A 5,300-nucleotide genomic window follows, 5' to 3' on the forward strand; every position below is an offset into this window, starting at 1 on the left:
GGAGAGAGAATCCCAAGCAGACTCCCCACTGAGCATGGAGCCAGATGCAGGGCTGATCTCACAATCCCAAGATCAACAAGCAGAAGCTATGAGTCAAACACTCAACCAATGGCATCACCCAGATGGCCCAGCGTGATCTGACTTTTATCAGGTTAATGAATTTGACCATGATTCTATCTTACTTTGGGATAATTTTAAAAGGATTGTAAAATATTTCCAAAGAGGATTCTCCCTTACCTCTTTTTCTCTATAAATATTTTTGCTTTGTGCACTCTTTCTGTGAGTGCTAAAACACACCAACTGCATGGGTGTGTTTTAGCACTGTTTCTTTATAGAAATTATCAACTTAAAAAAATAAAAAGAAATTGTCCACTTTTCTCCTGCTGTTTTGACAGGGATATGTTCTACTTCATTCCTATTACTATGTAAACAAGTTAGTTCTTTCTTTTTTTTTTTTAAATAATTGATTCATTTGTTTATGAGAGACACACACACACAGAGAGAGGCAGAGACACAGGCAGAGGGAGAAGCAGGTTTCATGCAGGGAGCCCGTTCTGGGGCTAGATCCTGGGACTGCGGGATCAGGCCCTGGGCTGAAGGCAGCACTAAACCGCTGAGCCCCAGGCTGCCCCAGTTCTCCTTTTTTTAAAATTCTCTCTTTATTCTATTTTTCCCACATGCTACCACCTATTTCCTTCTTTCCTTCACAAAAAGGGCTCCTCAACCTCAACTTTGATATTTAAACTTGAAATTTTAAAATTTCTCCTCCACTTCATTGTGGGAGTCTGTCCTGTGCATTTCAGAATGTTTAGCAAATATTCCTGGTTTTTTACCCTCAGATGCCAGTTGCAACCCTCCCTCAGAAAAATTTTTTTTTCTGCAGACATTACCAAATTGTACCCTAGAGGCAAAATCCTCCCCACTTGAGAACCACTGCTCTACAGAAAACAAAAAACTATCTGTACTGTCTCACATTTATCTCCTCCCATGCCCTTTTGACCACTTGCCTACTGAAAATGCTCTCAAGGTCATGAGTGACCTTCATGGTGTTAATCTGATGGCCATTTCTCATCATTTTACTTAATCTCTCACTGGCACTTTATGTATACACAATTGATTATTCCCACCTTCTTGAAAACATATTCTTCATTTGGATTCCAGAACACCACTGTCTTACTTTCCTTTCCACCTCATTTGGCTGTTTCTTCTCAGTCCCTTTTGCTGGTTTTTCCTCTTCTCTCTGACCACTTAATGGAGGGATGTGTACTGAAGTCAGTTACGTTTTAAGAAATTGTTATATTTAAGGAATAGTGCCAGATTGTTAGACTATTGGCACCTTACAATTAGCCATAGTAAAAGTATTTACACCATGAAAATTGGCAAAAGCTACAAGTTATGGTTCCTATCTCCCCAATTGTTAGATATTTACCTGTTGATCAACTGCTCAGTCTTCAAACCTTTTTTTTTTTTTTAAGATTTTATTTACTTATTCATGAGAGACACAGAGAGAGGCAGAGACACAGGCAGAGGGAGAAGCAGGATCCATGCAGGGAGCCCGATATGGGACTCCATCCCAGAACTCCGGGATCATGCCCTGAGCCAAAGGCAGATGCTCAACCACTGAGCCACCCAGGCGTCCCTCAAACCTCTTTTCTAACTGCACTCACCCTCTTGATGATCTTATCCAGTCTCAGGGGTTTAAACACTAGCTTCATTCTTCAAGAAATAAAATGCAGGGCAGTCCAGGTGGCTCAGTGGTTTAGCACTGCCTTCAGCCCAGGGCCTGATCCTGGAGTCCCGGGATTGAGTCCTGCATCGGGCTCCCTGCATGGAGCCTGCTTCTCCCTCTGTCTGTGTCTCTGCCTCTCTCTCTCTCTCTCTCAATCTCATAAATAAATAAAATCTTAAAGAAGAAAATAAATAAAATGCAATGGGAAAAAAGAGAGGAGGAACTTATATAATTTAAGAGACATATCAACCAATTGCAAGAATTGATCTAATTGATCTTTCTTAGATACAGATTGAAACAAATCAATAGTAAAACAAACAAACCTAAATGGAGGCAGAAATTATGTAATTTTTTCTGTGTGGCTTCTTTCATCTCGTGTGATTTTATTTTTAGTATAAAGTTTTGAGATTCATCATGTTTTGTTTTGTTTAAAAGATTTTATTTATTTATTCATGAGAAACATACAGAGAAAAGCAGAGACACAAGAAGAGGGAAAAGCAGGCTCTCTGCTGGGAGCCCGATGTGGGACTCAATCCCAGGACCCCAGGATCACACCTCAAGCCGAAGACAGAAGCTCAACCACTGAGCCACCGAGGCATCCTGAGATTTATCCATGTTATTACTAGTAGATTGTTCTTTTTATTATTATTATTATTTTTTTGCTGAATAGGTTTACACTGTACAGGTACACCACATTTAGTTTATATAGTCATCAGTTGGTGAACATTTTAATTTTTTCACTTTTTAGCAATTATTATATGTGGTCTTAATTATGAAATAGTTCAAGTGTAGAAAATAGTATAACAAGCAAACATTTATATAGTGTTTACTGTGTGCAAGTCACTGTCTTTTTTTTTCTTTTAAAGATTTATTTATTTATTTATTTATTAGAGACAGAGAGAGAGAGAGAGAGAAACAGGCAGAGGGAGAAGCAGGCTCCATGCAGGGAGCCCAACGTGGGACGAGTCTCCAGGATCACGCCCAGGGCTGAAGGCGGTGCTAAACTGTTAAGCCACCGGGGCTGCCCTGCAAGTCACTGTCTTAAGTGTGTTAGATACAGTGGTGTATCTAGCATGTTTGACACCCAGAACAGGTCAATTTTTACATCCTCTCCACTTCTTTCTTCTTTTTTGGGGAGTAAACTTTATTTTTTAGAAGAGTTTTAGTTTCAGAGCAAAATTGAGTGGGATATACAGACAGTATATCCCCCACTTGCCCAGTGTCCCACACTATCAACATCCCACACAAGGATGGTACATTGTTACAACTGATGTACCTACACTGACACATCGTTATCACCCAAAGTGTATAGCTTACTGTTAGGTTTCTCTGCCTGTGTACATTCTGAGTTTTGACAAATGTGTAATAACATATCTGCCATTACAGTATTATATAGAAGTGTCACTGCCCTAAAAATACACTGTGCTCCACCTATTCCTCCCCACTCCCCTCCCCCAGCCCCTGGCAACCAATGATCTTTTTACTGTCCCCAGTCTCATCATTTCCAGAATGTCATGCAGTTGGAATCATAGTATGTAGCCTTTTCAGATTGGCTTATTTCACTTAATAGTATGAATTTATATTTCCTCCATGTCATTTCATGGTTGTGATCCAGCAAACAACAAATCTGTTTATACTGCTTATGGAACATGAGTATGCAAAGAGGATCAGTTTTGACAGCCATTGACAAATTTGCAGAAACTGTATCACTCATTTATTTGCTAATCCAATATGTAGGATAAAAGTTCTTAAAATACATTTATGTAATTTTAAAAGTATTAATCTTTTACCCTTTGTACTGTAATACTGGTTTTTTTTTTATCTTATTACTTTTTAAGATTTTATTTATTTATTCCTGAAAGACACACAGAGAGAAGCAGAGAGAGAAGCAGGCTCCATTCAGGGAACCCAATGCAGGACTCGATCTCGGGACTCCAGGATCACACCCTGGGCCAAAGGCAGGCGCTAAACCGCTGAGCCACCTAGGGATCCCCTGGTTTTATTTTTAATTAAAAATGTTACTGGCATCTTTATTTTTTTTTCAATGGACCACAAGCTTATTTATTTAATATTTTACTTATTTATTCATGAGAGACACACAGAGAGAGGCAGAGACATAGGCAGAAGGAAAAGCAGGCTCCCTGTCAGGAAGCCTGATGTGGGACTCAATCCCAGCACCCCGGGATCACGACCTGAGCCAAAGGCAGACGCTTAGCCACTGAGCCACCCAGTTGTCCCTAGCACCATTTAGATGAAGTTTAAAGTTCAATAAGATACTATTTTCACTGTTTTCTTTTCTGGCCATTACTAGTCATTTCATTTCAGGATTATTACTGAAAGTAATTTTTTCCTAACAGGGAGGGGGTAGTCAAAAGAATCAGAAGACAAATCACAGACTGGGATAAAATATTTATAAAACATGTATCTGATGAAGGACTGTTATCCAAGATATACAAAGAACCCTGAAAACTAAATGGTAAGAAAGGCGCCTGAGCGGCTCAGTCAGTTAAGTGTCTGAGTTCAGGTTCAGGTCATGACCGCAGGGTCCTGGGATTAAGCCTTGCATCTGCTTCTCCCTCTCCTCCCCAGCTTGTGCTCTCTGTTGCTATCTTTGTCTCTTTCTCAAATAAACAAACAAACTCTTAAAAACAAACACACACACTCAACAATGAGAAAATGAACAACCCAGGGGGCGCCTGGCCGACTTGGTTGGAAGAGCAGGCGACTCTTGATGTGGGGGCTGTCTGAGCCCCTTGTGTAGAGATTATGTAAATAAAACTTTCCTAAATGGAAACAAACAAACAAACAAACAAACCCAAAACTATGAACAACCCAAATAAAAAAATGAGCTAGAAATTTGAACAGCTAACTCACCAAAGATGATCTACAGATGGGAAATACAACGCTCAACCTCCTATGTCTTTAGGGAATTGCGAAGTAGAACAGTAAGTTACCACTACACAGATATTAGAATGGCTAAAACTCAACCTAGCCTTTATTCACCCTGAGCTAAGTGAGTTCTTTCTTAGGGTAAGAAGGGTCCCTTTTGCGCTCAAGGATGCTACCCTGAGGGCGAAGCCTCGCTCCAGCAGGTACACATCGCACCCGAGGGAAGGGGGCGTGGTGCCTTCAGCCTAGTGCGCATGCCCGACTGTAAAAGCGGCTGGGGCTGCCCCTAGCGCCTGGCTAAAAAATTTAACTCCTGCTGTTGGAGATTCCCTCAACTTTATTATTTATAAGTGTCCATCCGTTTTTATTCATTTTGAGACACAAATTTCTCTCCGAGTTATCTTATTTCAATTGAGCATGTATTCATACTGAAGTGCCTTTTGTCCCCAGCCCATTGTAAGCCCTCAATAAATTTTGCAGGTTAGAATGATGACGTAACTTGTTAAAACAAAATAAACCAAAATCAACCTCAAAACCAAATCATTCCTCTTCATAAGGGTGCCTGGGGAAGGAACAGAGTTGTTTTGTTTGGTGGGGTGGTTTTTTTTTTTTTTTTTGCTCAGGCACTTCAGTAGTTGCCTATCTTCCTGGGGGCGGTGCCACTTGTGGACCCCATGGGCCC

Source organism: Nyctereutes procyonoides, unplaced genomic scaffold (assembly GCF_905146905.1).
Source record: "Nyctereutes procyonoides isolate TBG_1078 unplaced genomic scaffold, NYPRO_anot_genome, whole genome shotgun sequence".
NCBI lineage: Eukaryota > Metazoa > Chordata > Mammalia > Carnivora > Canidae > Nyctereutes > Nyctereutes procyonoides.